Consider the following 27905-nt stretch of genomic DNA (forward strand, 5'->3'; position numbering starts at 1 on the left):
ATTCTAGCTGGCCTCAAAATTATACTGTAAACCAGGGCATCCTTGAACTCCCAGATATCTGCCTGCTTCTGTCCCCTAAATGCACAGGCACATGTGTAGGAAAAATACTCATACACATAAAAATAAGAAATTAAAAGAGCCCCATTATCTAAAAAAGTCTCAACTGCCATATATTAACCCGATTCTAAGTTTATATTATAAATAGTAATTGAACATACTAAGCCTTTTGTTTACCTATTCAGGATCAACTCAGGACTTTAGGTGTACTAATAACAAGTGAGCCATTTCCTCAGCCTCCAGTCTTGATTTTGAGTGAATCTAACTACATAGCTCAAAGGCTGGACTGGACTAGCTATACGGCACAAGCTGGTCTCAAAATCAAGATCCTTTTACCTCAGCCTCAAAAGTTCTGATTACAGATGAATACCACCATACACAGTCATAAATCTAAATATTTTTATTGCTATTCTTCTTGATGTGACCAGTTCTTATGTAGCCCAAACCAGCTTCTAATTTACTGTAACCAGGGATGACCTTCAACTTCTGACCCTCCTGCCTCCACCTCCCCAGTGCTGGGATTGTTTTATATGGTGCCAGAGATAGAACCCCCAGGGCTTTCTGTATACAAGGCAAGCATTTCTTGAGACAGGCTGGCTTCAAACTTGCTGTGTAACCAACGATGGCTGACCTATAATTTCTGATCCTCCTAAGCCCATCTCCCAAGTGCTATGTTATAGAAGTGCACAATCACACCAGGTCTTATGTGGTGCAGGGGTTTGAACAACACACTCTACCAACTAAGCTGTAGCCTTAGCACCTTTTTATCTTTGTGTGAGAAAAGCAGCCTGTGTAGCCCAGACTGGACTAGTGAGTCTCTTGCTTCCATGTTATAGCTTGCGTATGAAATGTCCCCAGCCGGCTCATGTATTGCAGGTATGGATGTCAGCTGATGAACTTTTGGAAAGTGACCAGATCTTCTCTTCCTCCTCCTTTTTTAGTTGACTGTAGGCCAAGCTCAGGCTTTCAAGTTAGCGCAGCCTTCTAAGCCATAAAAAGTGACCTGGTCAATTACTCTTCATTAAACTCAGAATACCATCGCATTGTTGAGAAATGGTAAAATGGGGGAGATTTAGCTGAAGGAGTGGTCAGTGGGAGGGCGGCCTCTGGAGCTGTGTCTTACTTGTGGTCCTAGTAGCTTTTCTGCTTCCTGTTCCCCATTCTCAGTGAACGGCTTTGCCACTGATCCAGAAACAGAGCCAATGGGCTGAAATCTCAGACAGGGAGCCAAAATAATTAATTCTTCACGTTAAATTGTCCTCTTTTGTATTGTGGTCACAGCTATGCAAGAGGAAGTAAAATAAAATAAAATGAATTGGCAAGACAAGTGTGTACCACCATACTTGGCTTATTTCTTTAAATTCCAAGAAGTAGAATTCTAAGAGAAAAGAAATAATATTCTATATTGCCAATGTGCGTACCAGAAAAGTACCAACTTATATTCTCATCATCATGAATAAAAACTGCTCATCTCTATATTCCTTTGTCTACATAGGATTTTATAGATTTTAGAAATATTCATGTCTTGAGAGGCTGGAGAGTTGGCTCTGTGGCTAAGAGCACTGGCTGCTCTTCTAGAGGACTTGGGTTCAATTCCCAGAACCCACGCTGGCTCCGGATTCAAGGGAACCTCTATAGGCACTGGGTATGCACACTGTGTGTGTGTGTGTATATATATATATATATATATATATATATATAGAGAGAGAGAGAGAGAGAGAGAGAGAGAGAGAGAGAGAGAGGCAAAACATTCATACCCATAAAACAAAATTTTAAAAACTTCAAAACTTTAAACAGGATTCTAACAAGTGCAAGAAGAAGGGGTTTCCCCGCTCTTGCTCATCTCCTATTTGGAGGTTAACTTTTATGATTCAGTTATGAAGTCTGGATTTTATACTATTACTAATGACTCCTTTCAACGTTTTCATGATCTTACTTTTAAAATATGTTATTCAATATGAAGAAAAAAGAAACACATGATAATTTTCCTGTCATATCTCAAACTACAGTAATTATGGCCAATGAGTGATACACATTTACTTAACGTGGAAAAGCTATCAAACACACACACACACACACACACACACACACACACAGAGAGAGAGAGAGAGAGAGAGAGAGAGAGAGAGAGAGAGTCCTCTACTCTGTTGTAAAAGTATACTAGAACATTGGTTCTCAACCTTCCTAACGCCGCAACTCTTTACTACAGTTCCTCCTGTGGTGGTGACCCTCAACCATAACATTATTTTCACTGCTACTTCATAACTATAATTCTGCTGTTATAAGTCATAATGTAAATATCCGTGTTTCCCAATACTCTTAGGTGATCCTGTGAAAGGGTTGTTTGGCCCCTGAGGAGACTGCAATCCACAGGTTGAGAACCACTGATCTAGAAAACCACACAAGACTGTATAAATCATGCCTTGGCAGGGGTAGTATTCCTTACCCACAATGCTTTCACAGGGCTAGTCTAAGAGCATCAGAAAACACAGACATTTACATTATGACTTATAACAACAGCAAAATCACACAGTTATGAAGTAGCAATTAAAACAATTTTATGGTTGGAGAATCACCACTAAGTGAGAAAGTGGGTCACAGCACTAGGAACATTGAGAACCACTGCTCTACAGGATTCCAAAGAACAGGCAAGCTCTGCTTGGGGACTCTGTGTGAGCCTATCCGGAATTTTTCTCAACTGAACCTTGTGGGAACATCTCCAATCCACTCTCACCTCTGTAAGAGATAAGACAATCTCACAGGCAAGTGGTTTACATCACATTCTGAAAACTCACACTGCTACTTCTGGCTTCTTTCACCCTTATTGTTCTGTTTTGGTTTGGTTTGGTTTGGTTTTTTTGGTTTTTCGAGACAGGGTTTCTCTGTATAGTCCTGGCTGTCCTGGAACTCACTTTGTAGACCAGGCTGGCCTCAAACTCAGAAATCTGCCTGCCTCTGCCTCCCGAGTGCTGGGATTAAAGGCCTGTGCCACCACGCCCGGCTGACCCTTATTGTTCTTAGATGCTAAACCAATTCATCTTGCAACACAGTCTGTCTTGACACTTGACACTTAGAGGATCCACACTGATAGGGGTACATAATTTGGTACAATGAGAAAAGACTCAGATGCTTGTTCAAATGGGACCCGACACCATGTTCTTAATGCCTGACTGTCTTTAGAGCTGCAACATAGCTCCTTATAAACAAGGTAGTTAGAAATCATGGCGTCTAGAAATGAAAAAAAAAAAAAATCAAGAGTTGTTTTTGTCATTTTGTTTGGTTTTGTTTTGCTTTGTAAAAGTATATTGTGGGTTTCCTTGGTTTTAAATACAAGGATATTTGCCTGAACTTATCTTTGAATTAATAATCACAATTTTCATTGCTGTATCTTATTTATTTATTATTATTTTATGTGTATGAATGTTTTGCCTGCATGTAAGTATACCACATGTATGCAGTACCCTTGGAGGCCAGAAGAGGATGTCAGATCCCCCTGGAACTAGAGTTACAGGGGTTGTAATCTGTAGAGACCTGGGAGGTGAGAGACTCTCGGGACTCAAAAGGAAGGGCCTTACTTGAAGAATCCACCTCCAGTAGAAAAACAGGGCATAAGTGGAGGGATGGGGTTGACATCCCACAGTCAAAAACTCTGACCCGGAATTGTTGCTGTCTTAAAGAACTGCAGGGACAAAAATGGAGAAGAGACTGAGGGAAAGGAGGTCCAATGACCCACCCAACTTGAGATCCATCTCGAGGGGAGGCTCCAAAGCCTGACACTATTACTGATGCTATGGTATGCTTACAGACAGGAACCTAGCATGGCTGCCCTCCAAGAGGCCCAGCAAGCAACTGACTGAGACAGGCAGATTCTTACACTCAGTGGACAGAAGTCAGGAACCCCTGTGGTTGAATTAGGGAAAGGATGGAAGAAGTTGAGGAGGAGGGCAACTCTAGAGGAAGACCAGTGGTCTTAGCTAATCTGGACTCCCGCGATCTCTCAGACACTGAGCCACCAACCAGGCAACATACACCAGCTGGTCTGAGGCCACAACACTTATATAGCAGAGGACTGCCAGGTCTGGACTCGCAGAGAGAGAGAGAGACTTGAGGCCCCAGGGAATAGGGAAGTCTGGCAGGGTGGGGTGAGATGGGATAGGGTAAGGTGGGGACATCCTCTAGGAAAAAGGGGAGGAGAAATGGGATAAGGAACTGTCAGAGGGTGGACTGGGAGGGGGATAGCAACTGAACTGTAAAAAAAAAGATTAAAGATAACTTAAAACAAACAAGCAAACAAAAAAATTGTGCTTGGAACTAGATCTGAGACCTTTGTGAGGGGCCAATGCTCTTAGTCACTGAGCCATCTCTCCACTCCTTTGTCCCATCCTCAATTGAGAAATAACAGAGATAACAGGCCAGCAATCAAGGCAATAGCACCTCTGTCTGTCATGTAAAACACCCTGGAAAATGTTATCAGCTCAAGGTTTCTTCATCACTATTAACAAGGAACAACTTCACCTAAATATACATGCTAGGTCACCTCAATAAAGGCAATAATCATTTAAATAGAACCCATTTCCTTTCTTTAAAAGTTTATATTTGGCCTATTCCTACTACTATTACAAATTTCTTTATGAAATTCATTAAAGTTCTTTAACTACTGAAACACACTCAAAGGCATAGCGCCTGTAATGACCTACCTTACCAGTGGTTTTATTTCAGACCCTCAAGAACCATGTGCTTTGTTGTATATGATGTTCAATATAATATTTATAAATATTAAACTGAACGGTTATAGTTTACTTTCTAGTAAAACTCTGTTCATGAGACCAAAATATTTCTCAACCATTTCTGCGGAGAAAGCAGTTCATCTAACAGGAAGCCTTACAGCGTTCACACTGTAAAGTGTCCAAAGAGGCAAGGCAGCAGGATTATCAACAACAATGACATGGAGCACTTCTTTTGGAGAAAGATTCATTTACCTGCCCTGAGTTTCATCTTCTTGTAAAGTTCTATAAGCCAGATACGGTGGTGCACACCTTTAACCCCAGCAGTTGGGAGGCTGAGGCAGGGGCATCTCTACAAGTTCAAGAACAGAATGATCTACCATAGTGAGTTCTAGGCCAGCCACATCTGCATAGTGAGACCCTGTATCAACAACAACAAAAAAGTCTTGGCTAAATACTGTTTCTCCTGCACTGATGTTAACATTCCAGATATTTGAGAGTGTCCTCTCCTGCATCTTAAGAACAGCAGGAGTTCAGTCAACACTGTGTACTTCAATTTCTAACCTCCCCTTCCTTCTGCACTGCAGCTGCTCTTAGAGCCGTCACCTTCTGCCTCTATCATGCAGACACAGTGCTAAATGTAATATTCCCAGTGGGCTCCTGCTGGCTCCCTAACCTGTGACACAATTGTTCTTTGTTAGCTGCTCAGAATAGTACTAGCTTTTCTTGGACTGCCAGATCACATTTCAAGCTCAAACCAAGTTTACCTACCATTACTGTCTCGCCCTCTGGGGTTTCACTTATCTATTTATTTTTCTCCTGTCAGATCTCTTGTATCTCCTCTTCAAACTCTGAAACAAAGACAGAATTATGTTCCAATGCTAATTTTCCAGACAGACTACTATTCTGCATGTCTTAGGCTGCAAGAACTTAAATAGCTTGCTGATACCTTTCATTGGTGACAGGTGTTTCCCCCTCTTATTAGACTGCTACCTAAGATATTTCCTTACTAAAACTTCCTTCAAACTTATCTCCTTCTTCCATAACTATACCACAATAGACAATATTAACCTTCACAGTTCCTTTAGTTTAATAAACTTATTAAATACCCTCAGATGACTCACAATTTTATCTGAAAGACTTTTTTGATTTATTACATTTTATTTAGAGTGTGCATGTTTATGGGAGGGGCATGTGGAGATTACAAAACAACCTGTAGGACTCAGTTCTCTCCTTGCAGCTTGTGAATCCCAGGGATAGAACTTGGCTCACTGGTGTTGGTGGCAATGTACCTTTATGCATGGAACCAACTTACTGGCCAGAGACATAAATATGTATTTACAACATGGTGTAATAATGAATAGAAAATATACCACAGTAGGGAATGGGAGTGACTCTCAAAATGGATAGAAACTGATGGAATCCAGAAGAGGAAGAATGTTGCAATAAATCTCCAGAGGACATTTCAAGTCAGGGAGAGATTCCAGAGTAAAGGCAAAGAATGTTGACCAGTACACTTGGGGACATGTGACATAATGCCATCGAAGCACAAGGGCAAGGCCAGGAGACATGGCAGGATCTTAATGCTGGAGATTGGGAAAGATTCAAAAATGTCTTGAATCCCAAGGTAATGTGTAAATGAGGGTGTGTCAAAGGACAGGATTAAAGGAAGAGATGTAAATTAAACATAGAGAAGGGTCTGAGAGGAACAAAGGCGAAGGGAGATGCTGGCCAGGTAAGCCACATGGTCAGGAAGAGTGCTGCCAATTAAACTGACATCCCAATTTCAGAGATATTAAAATTGCAAAAACACAAACATTCCTTAAAATGAATTATGTTGCTTTAACTCTGATGACAACTGATCTTTCTTTCAGTGTGTGAAAGGCAAAAGACAACTTCCATGCACCAGTTTTCTTTCCACTGTGGGTTCTGAGGGTCACATTCAAGACAAACACCCGTATACTCACAAAGCCATCTTCCTGACCCCAGTCAGTGACTCTTTAGCTGCTTCATTAGTTTTTATGGATGGGTATTTTGGCTGCACGTTTGTCTGTGCACCGTGAATGCCTGGTGCCCTTAGTGAGAAGAGGATTCTGAATTTCCTTGGAAATGGAGTTATGAAATGCTTCCAACTGCCATGTGGGTGCTGGGAATCAAACTGGGTCATCTCAGAGAACAGCCAGTGCTCCTAACTTCTGAGCCATCTCTCCAGACTCTGGATTTTTTTTCTTATAATATTTATTTTTTTTATAACTTGAAAACTAAGTTTCTGTGTATGTATCTGTGGAGGAAGGGGAAAAGGACAAGAGAGGAAAGATGATGGTATAGGTTTGATCTTCTTTTTTCTTTTTTTTTAATAGCTGAAAAATACAAAAGAATACTGTATCTGGCACAAGGTAGTTATGGCAAACCCAAATATCAGATTCCATAAATAAAGGTATTTTTAAAATAGAGTTACACTTAGAATTTGTGTATTATACCTATGGCTACATTTGTATGACACTAGTTGAAACAGCTACGATGAAAACCACATAGTCTAAAATGTAAAATAATTTTGCTAACCCGTGACCAAAGTCAGTTTGGTCCGTTTAATTTTGAGAAGATCTTATATGACTCTGGCTATCTTTAAACTCACTGTGGCCGGGCGTGGTGGCGCACGCCTTTAATCCCAGCACTCGGGAGGCAGAGGCAGGCGGATTTCTGAGTTCGAGGCCAGCCTGGTCTACAAAGTGAGTTCCAGGACAGCCAGGACTATACAGAGAAACCCTGTCTCGAAAAAACAAAAAAACAAAAAACAAAAAAACCTAAACTCACTGTGTAGCTGAATGCAAGCTTCTATTTCCTGCCTCTACCTCTGGAGTGCTAGAATTACAGGTTCATGCCATCATGCCTGGCTAGTCCCTTGCTCTTCAAACTGTGTTATTTGGTAATGATAATAATGGCAATCCTTTCTAAGAAAGCATAAGAAATTAGACCAACAGCACATTGGGAAATGATGCCCTTAGTCAAATAGAAGTGATAACCTTTAAGTCATTTAATATATAAATTAGACTTACTTAACAAATACTAAACACAAACGAGGCACTTAACAGAGTTCAGCTTTTTGGTTTATTTCTTCAAGCCCTTTGCACTGCTCTCTCTGCAATTATTGGTCTACAACTTCTAGGAAAAGCGACATAAAGGTATGATACTTAATCACAGAGAGCCTGGCTGAACAACTGTCAAGCACTGAAGGGAAAAAGTGGGGAAAGCATGTACCCGAATAAAACAGCACGTCGTCTGTGACCAGTAGATGGAGACAGCTCCTAACCAAACCAGAGTGGTGGAATCAGCTAGACTAGTAGAAATGTAACCTGTACTATGATCCTTTTCTTGAAATATTTAGTTAAATAATAGAACAAAATGGTTTCTTCCTTCTACTACTTCACAAAAACATTAAAAAGAAAATACCTTAGATTTCCTAAATCAGAACTCACCAAGAGACAATAAGGGTGTTTTATTGGTAAACTCTCTCCATTCCCTTTAGAAAGAGAGTGAGAAAAAGTGAGAAAAGGTTTTTTTCTTCTCTTGCCATTAGGAATGGATTCTAACCATATTCTTTCAATGAGATTAACATCTTTCCTATCAAATCAAAACTAAAGGCTGTCTTCTTATCTCTATTTAATTATGTATTGGAAATGACCAAATACTAAACATCTTCCTTATTTTTCTCATCTTTTAAAAAAAGTAAAGGCATGCCACACCTGTAGCACAAGGCCAGAATTAGAGGCCAGCCTAGAAAACAGAGGAAGATCCCATCCCAAAAATAAACTAAATACATTAAAAGGGGGGGAGGGATAGGAGGGAGAAAGAAAAGGAAGGAGAAAGGGAAGAAAGAAAAGAGGAAGGGTGGAGGTTTAATTCATTGTAAATGATAAGAATGGGATCCTTTCTGAGATTCTTGTTGTTGTCATTGTTTTTAGGGTTTTTGTTTGCTTGTCTGTTTCTTTTTTGGGGTGGGAGGGAGGACAAGGTTTCACTATGCCAATCTGGCTGTCCTGGAACTCTCTCTATAGACTAGGCTGGCCTTGAACTCACAGAGATTGGCCTGTCTCTACCTCCTAAGTGTTGAGATTACAGGCATGCAACACCACTTCTAACTTAACTTCTGAGCCCACTCGGCTGAGAGCTCCCCAGCAGTTTCTAGCATAGTCGTAAGTGGAAGCCAAGGCAAGAGCACTCTCAACCTCCTTCCTCAACATCCCTCCTCTCCCCCCCCCCCCCCCACTGCTGTCACACCAGCACCTCATGGTCCAGAGCAGCGCACTAGCTTCCAAAGCACCACACTGGGCCTTCTGTTTTGAGGGCTTACCTACTCCAACTTTTTTCTGTCCCTCTAATTTTAGTAGCACACACAACTCAGGTGGGTTTTAAGATCAAGTATAGTAAGTGCGAAGGATTCACAGGCAGCTCTCGACACCATCACGACCAACGGTACACATACACATATAAAGTATAACTGGAAAACAACCAACTGCACTCCGGCAGCCCCTCTCCTAGCAGCTGCTATCATCCTAGCTTTACACGCTCGCTGGCCCTTGCCTTGTACATCCCCAACCACCTCACCTACAGTCAGGCTTTGTGAGGAGGATGCAACAGGCACTATAGGTGAGAAAGATGGGAAACATCTTTGGTTGGGTTGGTTTTTTGAGACAGGGTTTCTCTGTATACCCCTGACTGTCCTGGAACTCACTCTGTAGACCAGGCTGGCCTCAAACTCAGAAATCCTCCTGCCTCTGCCTCAGAAGTGCTGGGATTAAAGGCATGCACCACCACGCCCAGCTCTGAACATTCCTTTAAATCACTTAGTAATACAATGCCTGGAACTTTTTCAGTGAAATTGAGGTGTAAGACTGTTTTCCTTTCCATGGTAATAAGTCCCAGACATTTTTTTTTTCTTTTTTGATCAATTGAACAAGCTATTCTAGAGAGCCAAAATATTTAAATCCAGTGAAAGCCAACATACAGTCGAGAGTAATTTTATCTGTCTTTCCATGTTCTAACTTTATGAGACATAATCTGAGGGGGAAAGTCTGTGACTGGTGGTATAACAATGGTGCTAAGGCCATGGTTGCTCACAAAGATTAAACCTCCAACTAAAGAGCATGCAGGGGCTAGACCTAGGTACTATACATGTATAGCAGTTGTGCAGCTTGGTCTTCATGTGGGTCCCCTAACAACTGGAGAGGGGTGGGGGTGGGGGGGTAGAGGGAGGGCTATCTGACTCTGTTGCTTGCCTTTGGATCCCCTTCTCCTAGCTGAGATACCTTGTCTGGCCTCAATGGGAGAGGATGCACCTAGTCCTGGGGCAACTTGATGTGCCAGGGTGAGTTGGTACCCATGGGGGGCTTCCCCTTCTTGGAGGAGAAGAGAAGGAAGTAATGAGGAGGAGTATGTGAGGGTGGGACTAGAAAAAGAGGACATGGGCTGATTGAGATGTAAAGTGAATTTTAAAAATGGTGCTAAGGAATATGGTGATTTCTCATTGCTTCCCTGACACAGCCTCTCTTCTCTACTCATTACAGCCTTCATTTTTCTAAGTACAGTGATAAAATTCTATTTATTTATTTTTGTTTTATTTACCCTTTTTGGAAAGAAGGCCCATTGCCTAACATGGCCTTGACCTTGAGATTCTCTTGCCTTGGCTTTCTGTGGCTGCATACAATGCAAACCACTAAAAAGGGTCTTAAGTAACTATTTTAGGATAATCAGACCTTTTTCCTTGGTGCTTCTGATGTTTTGTTGTTGGTGCTATTGTTTATGTATGTTTGTGTGTGTGCGTGTGTTTGTATGGTGCCTTAAGTGTGAGGGGGCACCTACCCCAACATGAGCAGGATGTCAAATATTTTCCCCATCATCCTAGACCCTACTGCCTTGACATAGGGTCTCTCAATGAACTGGATGCTCACTGTTTTAGGTTAGGCTAACTGGTTGGCTCTAAGGTTCTGCCTGTTTCTGCCCCACAATGCCAGGAAGGGTTATAGGCATATGCAGCCATGCCCCAGCTTTCTATGTGAAAACTCATGGTCCTCTTGCCTACAGAGCAAGCACTCTGACTAAGCCATATCCTCAGGCCTAACTTGTTTTTTTCCTCTTGAGACAGGGTCACACTGTGTGAGCCACGCAGGCCTCAAATCCACTGTAATCAACCTTCCTCAGCCTCCTGCAAGCTAAGAGTTAAGATTTGCACCATGATGCCAGGCTAATCAATAACCATTTAAAAAGAATCACAAGGGATTTGCATTGCATGAAACTCCTAGCAAAGCCAGCCATTGTTTGTGAAAGGAATGAAGCAAGATCAGCCTAATCAAAGACAACGTTGAGTTTCACCAGGGTATAGGGGGCCTCTCCAGCATGCCTTCATTTTTAAGGTAATAATGGAAATACTGTAATTTTTTTTTTAAAGCAGGGTCTCACTATAAACCATTTGCTGGGCTGGAATTTTTCTACATATATCAGGCTGGCTTTGAACCAACAGAGATCCAATTGCCTCTGTTTCCCCAGAGCTGAAATTATAGGTAGGTCTGGTATATCTGGTCTGTGACTAATTTCTATTCATATTTATATACTAACTGTATTCCCACTGTATACTGTGTGTTTACCTTTCGGTTAGCTTTATGTGTTTGTGACAGGGTCATGTTATGTAGTTGTGACTGGCCTGGAGCTACCATGTAGATGAGGCTGACCTGCAACCTGCAAGAATGTTCACACTTCTTGCCTGCTCACTACTGGGAATACAGGCTATACCACTATGCTCAACATGGTTTTCTCTTTCTGTACGGTGAAATAAAATCCTTGAGTCAGCTTATAAACTAAAACCTGAAGAAATATCAAGCACTGCCTACACAAAAGACTCATTATATAATCTATATAATTTCCCCTTCTGCCTACTTTTCAGCTTCGAAATCTAGGCTTCTCTTTAAGAAACTACGGAACTGGTGAGGAGCATTCCCTGAATTTACTTAGTTGTTCTGTTCTGTTCTCCAATCTAAAGACATGGACTGACTCAGATGCAGCATTTTTAAAGCTGCTGCTTTGCAATGTGCATCCCTCATAAAACCTTAATCACAGTGAATTTAGTTAAATCCTTGAAAACCAGATTGTACTGGCTTCACACAGCAAGTCTGGCTGCTTGGCTTAAATTCCCCAGGGACAAGAGAGAAGCTCTACTCTATTATGAAACCAGCTTGCCTAATCCAATTCCCTTTCAGGGAAAGAGGTCAAGGAGAATAACTGCTGTGCCGTTTTTTCAATGCTTCCTTCCAAGAAATGACTGTGATTGACAGATGCTATTTCTTTGAGTTTCAATGGCATACTGCCAAGATCAACTTAGTGTTTCTTGGTTATAAGAACAATATCACTCACCAAGCCACATGATGTGTCATAATCATAATTTTTTACATTAGTAAATTTTTTAAGTTTCAAAGCTCACACACACATGTACCATTAGAAACTTGAACATATGTGATCTTCATTTACAGACTTGGAAACTACAACATACGACTTATCACACGTAAGTTGACAGGTTTACACTCTAACTTAGCTGACCTAAGTCCTATGAAGTGCAATCTTCTTAGTATGCCTACTTATCCCATTAACTGCCTTGTCGTACTGAAACACTAACAGAAAGTTACCCTGTTCCATTTAACAGCTACAGCAATATAACAGACAGAGACACATTCGGTATAATAGAAAGAATGAGACTTGGAGACAGAGATGTCTTCAAATCATAGTCTTGCCACTTAAGATTTGAGACAGGCATGTGTCCTTATTACATGTTGGAGCATCTTCTGGGTATATGCCCAGGAATGGTACAGCTAGGTCCTCAGGTAATACTATGTCCAATTTTCTGAGGAACTCCCAAATTAAAAACAATGAATTCATCACATTCTTAGGCAAATGGATGGAACTAGAATATATCATCCTGTGTGAGGTAACCCAATCACAAAAGAACACACATGGTATACACTCACTGATAAGTGGATATTAGCCCAGAAGCTCAGAATACCCAAGATACAACTCACAGACCAAATGAAGCTCAAGAAGAAGGAAGACCAAAGTATGAATACTTCAAGTCTTTCTTAGAAGGGGGAACAAAATACCCATGGGAGGAGATACAGAGACAAAGTATGGTGCAGAGACTGAAGAAAAGGCCATCTGGAGACTGTCCCACTTGGAGATTCACCCCAAATACAGTCACCAAACCCAACAACAAGTTGGATGCCAACAAGTACTTGCTGACAGGAGCCTGATACAGCTGTCTCTTGAGAGGCTCTGTCAGTGCCTGCCTGACAAATACAGAGGCGGATGCTCTCAGCCAACCACTAGACTGAACACAAGGTCTCCAATGGGGGAGCTAGAGAAAGGACTGAAGGAGCTGAAGGAGCTTGCAGCCCCATAGGAGGAACAACAGTGTGAACCAACCAGTACCCCCAGAGCTCCCAGGGACTAAACCACCAACCAAAGAGCACACATGGAAGGACCCATGGCTCCAGTTGCATATGTAGCAGAGGATGGCCTTGTTGGACATCAATGGGAAGAGAGGCCCTTTGCCCTGTGAAGGCTCCATGCCCCTGTGTAGAGGAATGCCAGGACAGGGAAGCGGGAGTGGGTGGGTTGGTGAGCAGGGGGAGGGGAGAGGGGATAGGAGGTTTTCAGAGAGAAAACCAGGAAAGGGGATAACATTTGAAATGTAAACAAAGAAAATATCTAATTAAAAAAAAAAGGGCAGGGGGAGGGACTTTTGGATAGCATTTGAAATGTAAATGAAGAAAATATCTAAGAAAAAAAAGAAAAATAAAAGGATGTGCAAAGTATTTGCATTAAAAAACAAAGATTTGAAACAGGCCAATTAACCCCAAATTTTTATGTATAAACCTGATAGGCCATCTACCTCATAGAATTCTAATAATTAAATAAGTTAACACACGTTAAAAGTGTAATGCATAAGTCACTAAAGTGTTAATTTTTTTCCCATGCCATGGTCCAAAACACACTACCACCCTCTAAAGAATCGTGATTTCAGTGACCTCTAAAAATTAAGGATTAGGGAAACTGGAGCACACTTTCCTGGCATCTCTCTCAGACATGTGGGGTTTGTTGGCTGCCAGTCTAAAGAGCAGCTTTTAGAGATGCAGTCAAACCAATTAAGTATAAAATAGAAAAAGGCAAATGTGTCCAAGTAAATAACATTTACCATGTGCACACAAAGTAATTGTTCTACCAACTGAACATCTATTTGAATTCAGCTAGAACAAACTATTCAGTTTCCCCCACACCCCCCAAAAAAGAATAAGTGAAATAACCATTCCTTTCTTACAAAATGACTGGGTAGATGCATACACTGTAGAATCATGTTAACTGAAGCGATCCTTCTCCATTACTAGCACACAACACAATACAGTCAAGACTTCTCATAAACAGCAAATGAGGAATCATACTGACAATGGCTTAGTTCCTAAAAGTGAATTAATATTATTAAATTAATTTTGAAGAAATCACATTGGAGTTACATCTCAATACCATATAAAAATTCACATGAAACCATTTCTTTTCTGGAATTAGAATAGCCAGGCTGAGCAATCCTACTACAAATAAGACCTGAAACCTCAAAGCCTTCTGGTCATTGACTACACTCAGTTTTCAGATTTTGGCCTGTAACTCACGAAATCAGGTTGGTACTGAACTCCACCCTCCTCCCTCTGCCTCTCACATGCTGGGACTAAGACATGTACCACCATGCCTTTATACTTGTGCTATGAGTGTGGCACATGTCTATTATTTCAGAATTCTGGAGGCTTAGAGAACCATGAGCTGGAGCCCAGTGTGGACTGCATAGCTCGGATGGGCTATCTCACAATAATCTGAGTCAAGCCAGGTGATTGTGGCACATGCCTTTAATCCCAGCACTAGGGAGGCAGAGGCGTAGGCAGATTTCTGAGTTCGAGGCCAGACTAGTCTACAGAGCAAGTTCCAGGACAGCCAGGGATACATAGAGAAACCCTGTTAAAAAGAGACGAACAAGCAAGCAAGCAAACAAACAAATAAATAAGTAAAACTAATCTGTTTCAAAAACAAAAATAACGTGTAGCTGCGGCTTGGTTTTTCTGTTTGGAAAGGTTTTATGTGCTCATAAACACTCTTCTCCCAGATCATCTCAATGCCATAGCCAGGCTCCAACAGCAGGTGAAGGCTGATACATACATTTCCAAGCAATTTATATTTGTTTTAACAGTATTTTCAACTTCTCAATCTGGAGAAATCAACAAAATATTACTTATTATAATAAATGTAATTGTATTTTTCTTATTTTTTAATTAATTTTCCTCAACCATTAAAACTTAGTTTTCTAGGGACTGGAGAGATACTGCATAGTTCAGCAGTAACACCACTGCTCTTCCCGAGGACCTGGGTTTGACCCCCAGAACCCACATGGAGCTCACAATCATCTCTAACTCCAGTTCCAGGGGAAACAATGCTCTCTGTTGGCTTCCGTACACACCAGGGATGGAAGCAGTTCATAGATATACACGCAGGCAAAACATTCATACACATACATTAAAATTAAAATGAAAACTTAGCTTCCTGCCAAGCATAATCGTATATAATTTTAACCTTACCAAGTGGAAGGCAGACTCAGGCAGATCTCTGTAAGTTCTATGGTAGCCTGGTCTACACAGCAAGTCCCAGACCAGCCAGGGCTGCATGGTGAGACCCTGCCTAAAAACAAAACCCTCCAAACGTTCCTACTGCTGAAAGCTGGGAACCCACAAAGAAAAGGAATGCCAGCAGATGGAAACAATATAAGAAATGAGGTTCAGCAGTAAGTTCCTAAGAGTACTGTTCTGTGACGTATGGCAGTAAACACCTGCAGTCCTAAGCACTTGGTAGGTGAAAGAAAGCATCAGGAATATTTCTAATTTGAACCTGGCCTAGCTAGATGAGACCCTGTCTCAAAATAAAACAACAAAAAGGGCTATCTTGGGCTAGGGATATAAGTAAATGGTTCAGAGCACTAGCATGCACAAGGCCATGATTCAACAAGCACTGCAAAAAGAAAACGAAGATTGCACACTTGCTTGCCTGACAACTACCTATAAAGCACCTAGGAGAACTGAGGGACAAGACCCAGTGGCCCAGAACTTGCCTAGTGCACAGGAGGTTCTAGGTTTGATCTTGATGTTGCAGAAAAAGGGAGGGAGGTAGTAGTTCTCAGGCCGGAGATCGTTAGTGGTAGAGCACTAGCTCAGAGCATAATATGAGGCCTGGATTCGATTCCCGGTGCTATGGAAAAATACCTTGCCTAGCCATATTTGCTTTTCCTTATAAAACTACAAATTGGGGGCTGGTGAAATGGCTCAGTGGGTAAGGGCACCCGACTGTTCTTCTGAAGGTCCGGAGTTCAAATCCCAGCAACCACATGGTGGCTCACAACCATCCGTAACGAAATCTGACTCCCTTTTCTGGAGTGTCTGAAGACAGCAACAGTGTACTTACATTAAATAAATAAATAAATAAATAAATAATTTTTAAAAAACTACAAATTTTGTAAAAACAAACAAACAATCAAACAAACAAACAAACAGAACACCTACTTGGAGCAAAAATTCCTTAATGTCTGTGCTTCAGTGATTTCATCTGTATCATGGAGATGTTAAAATTGCTACCTACTCTCTTTTGCAGGGTTACAATAAGAATAAATGGCACATATAAATCCATGTAAAAGGGTTTAGAATGGTGCCTAGCATGTACCTAAAAGAATCTTTGCAGCTGGGCGGGCATGGCTAGCACTTGGAAGGCAGAGGTAGGTGGATCTCTGTGAGTTACAGGTCAGCCTAGTCTACACTGAGTTCCAGGACAGCCAAAGCTACACAAGGAAACCCTGTGTCAAATAAATAAACAAACAAACAAAATTTTAAAAACATATAGTGAGTTCCAGGGCAGGCAGGGCTAATTAGAGAAATCCTGTCTCAAAAAAAGAAAAAAAAATATTGTCTGGGAAATGTAGAGTAAGTGGATAAGTTTATGGGGACCGTATCTATCTAGTTTTGTTTTTAACCTTCTACAATAAGCTGGGAATACAGCTCAGTGGTATAGCACTTCCCCAGCCCGTGCGAGACTTCCCCAGTCAGTGCTGCAACACACAAGCCTTTCTATATTAAGGGAGCAAAAAGACAACGGGAGTGAAAAGGTAGCTTTAAATGTTACTTATGCTATAGCAAGAGAAGTAAAAACAGACTGATTTTGAGGGGGTATTACAATGAAAGATCCATTGGAAACAATAGAACACTCTATGTCTGCTCAGTATTAGCAATTAAATACCACTTCCACACTCTCCAAAGGTTGGAGTTTCAGACTGAATGGACACCCTCCCAGCTCAGGCTCCCAAGCAGTTGAGTTTATAGGTGCCACCACACACCTACCTAGTAGTCACTTTTTAAAAAAATAATTTTCTTTATTTTTGTGCAGTATTTCTTCACTTAGAATCCCTTTTTCTAGATCAATCAGGAAGACTTATCCTTGGCATTGTTTGTAATGTCCTCAAAATGAAATCACATTTTGAAATGCTACAGAGAACATCAATTCACTCATTTGATAAACACTAAAGACTAAGCTCCGGGTCACAAAGGGAGTGAGACATGTCCTCATTTTCAACCTACTCTACTACAAGACCATACATAAAAGTGTAAGAAATGAAATAAAGTGTAATAATAGCAGCACTGGACTGAAACACACTCAAAAGTGTTTAAATTGGAAATTCACAATGATACCCAACCCCAATAAATAAAACAAGCTAACTGGTCACCAGGGGAGAAGCTGGTGAACCATTTTGAAAACTGTTGAAAAGGAGAAAGAAGGAAGCACTGACCTGGCACGCTCAGTACAGAAAGAAGGACGTAAGTAGAACATGAACATTTTATAGCCTGATGATTTAATGGATATCTGCAAAGATCAATAGCTGCTGACATCACAGGAGACAGGCAGACATTATGTACTTTCTAATGAAAGAAAGCACTCATGAAATCCAAGCAAACTTCTAAATATAAGTACTATTTTTTTGTTTAAAACAAAACAAACAAATAAAAACCACTAGAGATATAGTCAGTATAATTCAGACTTAGGAAAATTACAAGCCAAATGATGCAGTTTATAAGAAATGAAATGTATAAAGAAATAAATCAGGGCTGGAGAGATGGGTCAGTGGTTAAGAGTACTGGCTGTTCTTCCACATGTCCTGATGTCTTGAGTTTAATTCCCAGCAACCACATGGTGGCTCACAGTCAGCTGTAATGAGATCTGAATCCCTCTTCTGGGTGTGTGTGAAGACAGATCACTCATATATACAAACATAATAAACATAAAATCTGAAAAACAAACAAATAAAATAACTGAAATTCATTTGCATTCTGATTAAAATACACCAAAAAAAAATAAACTTTTATGAATGGCGCTAGAAAAATTATATACATTGTTTCAATATTATTAAAGAAATATAAACTTTTAGTGTAATAATGGAATTGCTGTTAGAGATAAAGTGGTATGTTTACAGATGAAATTATAAGATCCTAGACTTTCTATCAATAATCCAAGGAATTGTGGTGGGGACCGGGGTACAGACTGCAAGCTGGTTAAACAGAGCCCTGGTACTCGAGGCTTAGGGCCTCATGCTGAAGCTGGATGTGGAGAAGACGAAAGAGAGAGAAGATGTGAGAAGATGTCATTTGTCCCATACAAACATCCTCATCTACATGGCCACACTGTGAGACCCTCCATTTATCTTAAAGAACCTGCATAGCATACAAAGGTTAGAAGTCAAATGCAAATGCATGATATGAAAAACCTGGCAATAATTTCTCCTATCTTCAAATTATTGGCCCAAAGACTAATCAAATGTACACTAAAATTTGAATTGTTAGAAACAAGTTTGGTTATGAAAGTGTATGGAGATGTCTCAGCAGTTAAAAGTGCTACTTACTCAAGCAGGGGACCCAGGGACCCAGGTTCAATTCCCAGCACCTACTGTGGCTCACACCCATCCCTAATACCAGTTCCAGAGGATCCAAGACCCTCTTCTGGCCTCCACAGACACCAAGTACACATGTAGTTCAAAGACATATATGCAGGTAAAATATCTATAAACATAAAATAAAAATAAATCTTTTTAAAAGAACAAGCTGCGGAGCTGAAGAGATATCTTACATTCAAAAGCACTGGTTACTCTCAGAGAACCGGGGTTGATTCCTAGCGTAAACATGGCAGCTCACAGCTGTATACAACTCTAATCTCAGAGAATCCAAATGACCTCTTCTGGCCTCCACAGGCACTGCACACACATGATATGCAGACATGAAAGCAGGCAAAACACATAAAAACACATAAAAGCTAAAACAATTTTCTTTAAAAAAAAAAAATCCTGTGTTCTATGTGTACAGTGTCTTCAGCAATAAGAGCCCACCCTCAACCACTGAGAGGCAAACAAAGGCTACATCAATAGCCTATATTGTTTTGGCAAGCATTTGGACTACCCTGATCAGTCATTCAGAAGGAAGTTTCTCATGCTTAGTAACGGGTTTTGGTTAGTTTGTGGGTTTTGTGGAGAGCACTATTAGGCCAAGTGGCTTAATTTCCTTTAGTGTGTGTGTGTGTTTTAAATATATAAAATACATATTTATTTTTGCATATATGTATAATTTTAGCAAATACAAAATAATATGATTCCTTAAAGCTTTATCAAACAACCTTGGTATTATTTGTCCCTCATCACTCCTTCTTATTCAACAGACCATGGAGCCCAACCCCAACAAATATCAACATCACAACTCCTTCATCTATGGCTCAGAGAACATCTCTGAAGAGGGGGCAGAGAGATCATAAAAGCCAGAATACCAGGAAGTTGGCTGTTAAACAGCCTCTCCTAGAAATAGCTGCATAAACAAGACTGGAACAATGGCAATATCAACGAACATGTTAATGCAGAAGGGGGCAAGTTTTATGGGGTTCTATTCTTAAGACAAAGAACTACAGACAACTAATGACTGCTGATAGAATTAGCCTTTCCAGCCAGGCGTGGTGGCACACCTTTAATCCCAGCACTCGGGAGGCAGAGACAAGCAGATTTCTGAGTTCGAGGCCAGCCTGGTCTACAAAGTGAGTTCCAGGACAGCCAGGACTACACAGAGAAACCCTGTCTCGAAAAAAAAAAATTAGCCTTTCCCAGGGATGAGCCCATTTACTGATTGTCTAGTGCACAGTGGTCAGCCCTGAAACTATATGCAACAAACAACTAAGACTAAGCAGGTTGTATTTGTACATATCTATGCATATATGTACACACACACACACACATCATGTATGTAACAATAATCAAACAAATGGGGCTATCAATTTGAGAGTGGGGGACATGGGAGGGGCTTGAGGGAGGGTAGCTAAGAGGGGGGATGGAGGGAAGAAAGATTAAAATGTTGTTTTAGGAGAGATGGCTCAGCAGTTAAAAGCACTGGCTGCTCCTCCAGGGGACTAAACCATGTTCAATCCCACCAACCACATGGCAGCTCACATCTGTAACTCCAGTTCCAGGAGTTCTGACACCCTCACACGGACACGCAAGTAGGAAAGTCACTAATGCACATTATATTTTAAAAGGGAGAGAAATTTTATAGGAGAAAAAAAACCTTATCGCAGTTATTTTTACTTTATTCACCATTCAAATTTCTAACTGCTGTTATAATACAATTTTAACAACTTATTTTTGAAAAAGATATCTATCAAATTCTTTTATCCTTAAGAAGAAAAAAAATGGGACTGTAACTGACTTCATACCTAAGATAATAAACCTATTTGGGAACTGCAAAAAGATGTCTTGTGGTCATTGTTTGCCCTTATGCCTCTGATATTTGGCCTCTATTGTGTGTTTCATTGTGTGTGTGTGTGTGTGTGTGTGTGTGTAAGTATGTGCACATATGATGCAGGTGCTCTTGGGAGTCCAGAATTTGGATGCCCTGGAGCTAGTGTTACAGGGAGTTGGCAACTGTCTACTGTGGGTGCTCAGAACTGAATTTGGTCCTCTGCAAGAGCAAAGTCATTTCTTCAGCCCCCACACTGTGAGTGTTGATGGTACTATACATTATGTCAAACTATTTTCTATCGATGTTAATTATACTAGGATTATACCTGGGGTAGATAAGTCAAGGGTTGGAGAGATGACTAATTGAGTTCTATCCCTGGGACCCACATGAGAGAAAAAGAGAACCTAGTCCTGAAAGTTATCCTCTGACCTCCACACATGAGCCACGCACACCCACACGCACACAGCCTACAAAAACTGCTAAATGTGGGGTGGTGAGATGGCTCCATGGGTAAGGATGCTTACTGACGGCCTGATGCTTACTCACAGCCTGAGTTCCATCAGGACCTACCCCTGGGACCCATAAGGGGATAAAGAGAATCCACTCTTACAACTTGTCTTTGACTTCCACACATGAGCTGTGTTACACATGCACCCACACACCCAGAAAACAAATAAATGTTTAAAAAAAAAACCACCACTTTTAACAGTGAACAGCAAGTGCTTTTAAAGAGCACATGAAGCAGGACTAGCCCCCACCTCGGAGCTTGGAGGGATCGGCTCCCCACCCACTCAAGTCTGGAGTCTGGATGCTGCACTGCTTAATCAGGCTCAACAGCCTGTATTGATTAAGCACATGCAGAAATCTGGTGTACTAATGGTGATAATTCCTGGGTTTCTCTTTCCCATATAAAAATAGGTAATAGTTGTTTCAAAATGTGACCCATGCCCCATTTTTTCAGTTTAGTATTCCTAATCTGAAAAGGCCTGGACATAATAGCACAAGAGGAAAATTCTATACCATGGAACTTTTATTTCACATACAGGATTATTTAAAATAACTGTGTTAAAGGGCTAGTGAGATGGCTCAGTGGGTGACATTTGCCACACAAGCCTGGCAATCTGAGTTTGATCCCCAGAACCCATATTAAGGGAGGAGTAGAGAAGCAACTTCACAAAGATGTCCTCTGAACGACACACACACACACACACACACACACACACTCACTTTTAAAATACTGTATAAAGTTACCTTCAACCGGGAATCTAACTCCAGCTGTTTCTTAGAAAGTGAGGTATTAAACAGATTTGTAAAAATATGTAACAATGTGCCTTTTTATTCCTATTTGGAGGTAGGCAAGCATAGGAATAGTTTAGAGACCTGGGACTACCTTGATTGGGCTACATGCACACCACTCTTCTAATAATAATGCACTTGGTAGGCTGAGACCCTTACCTGCATGTACTATGTATATACACCCCACTCCAAACAACAGAGTAAGTTCCTCCGCCCCTTAACAACTATCAAACAGACAGATTCTACCCAATCATACTCTTCAAAAGACCAGTACAAAAGGAGAAAGACTGGTCCAGCTTAGGCTCCTTTGGGGTGCATGCACAGTAAAGTAAAACTGGATTCCCAGTGGATTAAAAGTGGAGGGATACACCTTTAGCCCCACCACTTGGCAGGCAGGTCTCTGTGAGCTCAAGGCCAGTCTGGTCTACAGAGAACGTTCCAGAACAGCCAGGAGCACACAGAGAAACCTTGTCTTGAAAAAAAAAAAAAAAAAAAAAAAAAAAAAACCTAAAACAAAACAAAACCAAAAACTGGATTCTGAAGGTTTTAGTGATAAGCCTGGATTTACCATTACATGCCTACGCATAATTGGACATGCATTATGGGAAAGAAGATGTACAATAGATTCATTTTTATATAAACCTGTCAATCAAAATAGACAACCACCCAAAGTATGCCCTTAGTATCAGTTTCTCCCTCCTTTAGACTCCATTGTTTGAAAGCTTCAGGCGACCAGCTGGGACTCTCAAGTGTCTTCCTTTATGTGCCCTGCTGTCACTCTTGACAGTGTATCTGACTTGCTCCCTGTGTGGGTCCGGAAGAGCATCTCCCTCAGGAGGGAGGCTGGCACTAAGTCCAAGGACTAAAGTTCTTTCTCTGATGATCTTTTCTCCTTTTCGTTAAAATGTGCCAAAACTGGATCTTCAAAGTCTCAAAGCCCCATACCCTGACACTACAGGAAGACTGTGGCAAGTGCTCCTTCCTAATCTGGGCAGGAGACCCTGGTCATTTCAGGACACAGAGATATGTTAGTTTCCTTGCCTCTCAAATTCTCTAGTAGGAGTCTCTGTGCTCTGATTTCTGCCCCGTTCATCTAACAGAAACCTGTAGTTTATACTTGAGTTCAATGAACTTGGGTGAGCTCCTGTAAGAATGACTCAGGGAAGTCTCAAATAGGAGGGCAAGAAAATAACATAGTCCTCAGCACAGCTGGTGCTGTGAACACATGAGTGCAACATCAGGAAACTATGAAGCATAAAGATAAGAAGGATACCACCATGAAAAAGGAGGAGAGCGGAGCCATAAGGAGCCCATGTCAGGCATACACACACATATACAACCACAGCCTCAGCCTCATCAGGGCCTGGGGGGTACTGTACCCCTCTGTGTGACATCTTCTAATTTTTATATTGCAGGACATTTTAACTGGATATGTCTTCCTTATACTGGTAGAAATTTAAAAATTTCAGACCTTCCTGGTACATAATTCTATAAATGGCGCTATAAAAGTTAGACCGTCTTCCAGTTTGAAAAAAAAAAAATACAGCTCTAGAAACTAATAGTTTAGATTTTTCTATTTTAGAGGGAAATTTCCTCTCTCTCTCTCTCTCTCTCTCTCTCTCTCTCTCTCTCTCTCTCTCAAGTAAGTTTATGTGCATGTACTACATGTGTGTAGGTGCCTTGTTGACCAAAGGAGGATGCTGCATCCTCTGGCCCTGGAATTACAGGCATTTAAGGTCTTCTAAAAGAACAGCACTGTTTTCACTGAGCCACTCTCTCCAGTCCTCACTCTCCCTTTCAATTATCAACAGTCATACACTGAACATACAGAGAGGCAAGGGAAACAAGCATGAAAGTCACAAGATGGAATCCTTCAATGTGATTTTTCATCTTCCCAACGATAACATTAGCTCATGATGGCTCCAATTATTCTAGACTATTTCCATCAGGTCGCTTCCTCAACTGTGGTGAGATGACCCAACTGAGAAGACGAACAAACTCCATCTGAAACCACACAGCTACTCGTCTCACATCAACCCCAGATCTTGCTTTCTCTTATTATTCCACTAAAAGAATTCATAGCCTCATCACTGTCCCTTAAATTATTCAACTAGAACATAGTCTTCTTAAATTAGGAAATCTTAGAAATCAATTATTTATAAAGAAACATTCACTAGGCCAAAGAACAGTGCTTCATTTTTTAAGGAAAAATGACTGCATTGTGGAAGTACTTAAAATATTAAATTTAAAACAATATTTGTATCTTCATTTTGTTTATAAAAGCCTTAGGATATAAAAAGTTTCTTTATTCTATTCCTAGGAGGTTTCTTCCCTGAGGTCACAAGTCAAGTCAAATGAGACAGATGGACTACTTTTAAAGTGAAAAACAAAATGACCACCTGACGCTCCTTGGAAGCTAATATGAGAAACAAACTTGCAATGTTTAGCTCAAACCCCAGGGCCTGTGCTGCCAAGTATATCTATACTTATATAACCATAGAACAGATTGCAAATAAAAATCAAAACAAGGAATTAACTGAAAATATTTTTTATTATTTTTTAAGGCCAGGAACTTGCTTCACAGACCAGGTACCTACCTCTATCTCCTGAGTGCTGGGATTAAAGGTGTATACCACCATGCCAGACTTAAAAATGCCTGAAATCTAGAACAATCTCTCAAAATGATTGAAGAAATTTAAGTGTAGAAAAAGTAAATCCATGTCTTTCTTTTGACAAACATGCACATTTGACAGGTGTGTTTATCATGAAACATTTTAAGGACATTTAGAAACAAACCAATCAGACGCAGTGACTCAAACCTCTAAAATTGGCTGACTGCGGCAGAGGCACTGTCCCAAGTTCAAGGCCATCTTGGGCTACAAAGAGAGTTCCAGGACATGCCTGCCTGAAACAAACTTACAGAAACAATGTGCACCACGCAATAAAGGACAGTGAGCCCTAAGAGACAGGAAACAACGTGAACTGACCCAGTGAAACCCGCTGTCTGCTGTCGCCTGGACCGGGGAGCCCCAAGGCCTATCTTACTTAGCTGAGGAGATTGAGCTGAGAGTCTGAGGAGATCAAGGCAAGATGGTCAGCACACCGTAGCATCTAGGATTTTGAAGAGAACCTGTAAATACTCAGCAGAGTACTGAACAGAGGCAATGTGAAGTGCCCTTCAGGACAGGGCCAAGCCTCTTCCCACTAATCAGAAATGAAAGTCTAAACCATGTGGTACTGGGTGGAGAAACCCCATTGGATTTGGGACCAGCTCTAGATGGAGAGCTACTCTGGCTACAGGTAAGTGAACTTAAGGAAAAGATCAGACTCAGTTGCGATATGAATCAAGGTAAAGTCCCAGGATCCAGGAAAGTACAATCCTGTTTGGAATCTAAACAAGTTTGTCAGAAGTAAGAAGATAATGCCTCATAAAGACAAGAAAACAGAACAGCTAAAAGCCAATATGCAACTGGCATAAATGTTGGAATTACCAAATAAGAGCATTAAAATATGTCTTACTCAAAAACCAAGAGACAGAAGACATTTTAAAGGCTCAAATCAAACATGTAGGGATTTTAAAAAACGTAGGAAAGGCTGTAAATTTCCCTCTGGATACTGCTTTATTTATAATCCATATAACTATATCATCATTCAACTTTACTTCCAATTTTGATTATTTTTTCCTTTTTGACCTACCAATTTCTTTTAAAGTTCCAAATAGTATTCTTTGGGTTATTACTCTGCTCAATTTTAATCTATATTGTGTTAACAAAACATAATCGGCAGTCTGCTTAACATCCATCTACTCAGCTTAGACTTAATGTGAATTTAGCATGTATTCAATATTTTTAGTTTTTTTTTTTAAAGTGTGTCCTCATCTATTAAGACTCTGTGCATGCCTATCAAATGGAGCTTGCTGGTTATTCAAATTTTTAGTATAATTTCTCAAAAAAATGTTTGCCCATATGACTTTAGGTTGTTACTCAGAACACAGTCAGAGCTCTCACTGTGTGGAACGACCAAGCTACTCCTACAACCATCCTCACAGGTCTCCTCCTGCATCGTTACTGCTTATCCATGTGGAGATACAGATTCTCTCTCATCTCCTCCCCCTCACTCGTGATTGGCATCTTAGTCAGACACGGTGCCACTTAAAAAACAGAAGCAGGAATATGGCAGACCTGATCTACGTATCAAGTGCCAGGTCAGCCAGAACTATGTCATATCCAAAAACAATAAATAAATAAATAAATAAATAAATAAATAAATAAATAAGTAAAGTCTTGCTTTGTTGCCAAGGGTGGCCTAGGCTAGGCTCAAGCTATCTTCCTGTCTCAGTCTCCTGAGCAGCTGAAATTAGTCATGTGCCACCTTAATTACTCATTTAAATTTCTCCTAATTATTTTTAACTCTAGGCAGGGTTTCTTTTTCTTTTCTTTATTTTTTTAAGATTTATTTATTATAAATCTGAATACACTATATCTGCAGTACACTGTAGCCGTCCTCAGACACACCAGAAGAGGGCATCAGATCTCATTACGGATGGTTGTGAGCCACCATGTGGTCACTGAGATTTGAACTCAGGACCTTTGGAAGAGCAATCAATGCTCTTAAACGCTGATCCATCTCTCCAGCCCAATTTTTAACTCTAATGACTTTGCCTTCAAATGAATTTTCTCTACCATTAATATGCTTCACCAACTTCTTTTAGAATAGGGTTTTCCACACCTTTACTTCCATCTGATTCCTTATGTCTCCCTTATACATAGATATGACTCTCACAAACTATACAGAGCTAGATTATTTTCTAATTGGTCCAACAATATTCCAGTTATTTACTGGTATCAAAAAAAAAACCCAAAAAACAAAAAACAAAACACTGAGCTAGGTATGAGGTACATGCCTTTAATTCCAGCACTCAGGAGGCAGGGGGAGGCATTTTTCTGTGAGTTTAAGGCCCTTCTGGTCTACATAGTGAGTTCCAGGACAACCAGAGCTAGATAGTGAGACCCTGCCTCAAAAAAAAAAAAAAAAAATTAAAAACAAAACAAAACAAAACAAAACAGGGCTGGAAAGATTGCTCAGTGGTTAAGAGTTAAGAGCACTGGCAGTTCTTACAGAGGTTCTGCGTTCAATTCCCAGCACCCATGGCAGCTCACAACTGCCTATAACTCCAGTTCCGGGAGACCTGACACCCTCACACAGACACATATTTAGGCAAAACACCAATGCACATACAATAGAAAGAAAGACAGCGAATTCCAGGTACCATACACAGAAGTTGTGAAGCTTCTTATGATATAGTCTTAGCAGCCCCAACAAATAACAGCCTGTTTGCTAAGTGACTCACTAAAGCCAGCCCACATTCAACACAAGTAGAGAAACAGGCTATCTCTGAATGGCAAGAAAGGAAGAAACTGCTACTGGCCACTTTGGAGTCAAACAACGACCACAGACCACCCTCTGGGCCCAACAACTCCCTCGGACATGCAAAATACACTCACCCTCTCCTAAGACCTTCAACATTCTCATCTCATTATGGCATCAGCTTGATGTTCAGTATCTGGATATCTAAGTCAGGTCCAGCTTGGTTGGAGCTCCTCAGATGCAGTTCCTCAGGTACAGCTACTGGAGTCTTATTCCTCTTGATCTGAATTAAAGAGACAAATTATCTGCTCCCACACACTCAACACACAAACACAGGACACTGAGACTGACTCAGGTCACCACAATAGACATTCTCATTCAGAAGGTGAGGCAATGTGAGAAGAGCAGGAACGAGGAGGCCATCAATTCTAAAACTTAGACACAAGTCACCAGCTCCTGAATGACAACAAAGTCCCACACCCTGTAACTATTCTCTACACCTCCTGGCTCTAACCCTTGGTTACTCTATTTCAGAACAGATGGTTAGTGTACAATTTCTTAAAAGCCTTGTATATTT

The 27905-nt window shown here is 40.8% G+C and overlaps 1 protein-coding gene and 1 long non-coding RNA gene across 3 annotated transcripts in view; both read right to left on the minus strand.

The window, feature by feature from the left end:
• Positions 1–27905, minus strand: part of Ahcyl2 (adenosylhomocysteinase like 2) — a 148196-nt gene that overhangs the window by 89473 nt on the left and 30818 nt on the right. The window lies entirely within an intron of this gene.
• LOC147004018 (uncharacterized) lies at positions 68–27875 on the minus strand. The gene is made up of 4 exons (XR_015047690.1): positions 27466–27875; positions 6749–7062; positions 5553–5632; positions 68–1338 (listed from the first exon to the last, which is right to left on the minus strand). It is a non-coding gene; the product is annotated as an uncharacterized LOC147004018 (long non-coding RNA).

This window comes from Mus caroli, unplaced genomic scaffold, assembly GCF_978045245.1.
Source record: "Mus caroli unplaced genomic scaffold, Mus_caroli_1 scaffold_7, whole genome shotgun sequence".
NCBI classification, from domain to species: domain Eukaryota; kingdom Metazoa; phylum Chordata; class Mammalia; order Rodentia; family Muridae; genus Mus; species Mus caroli.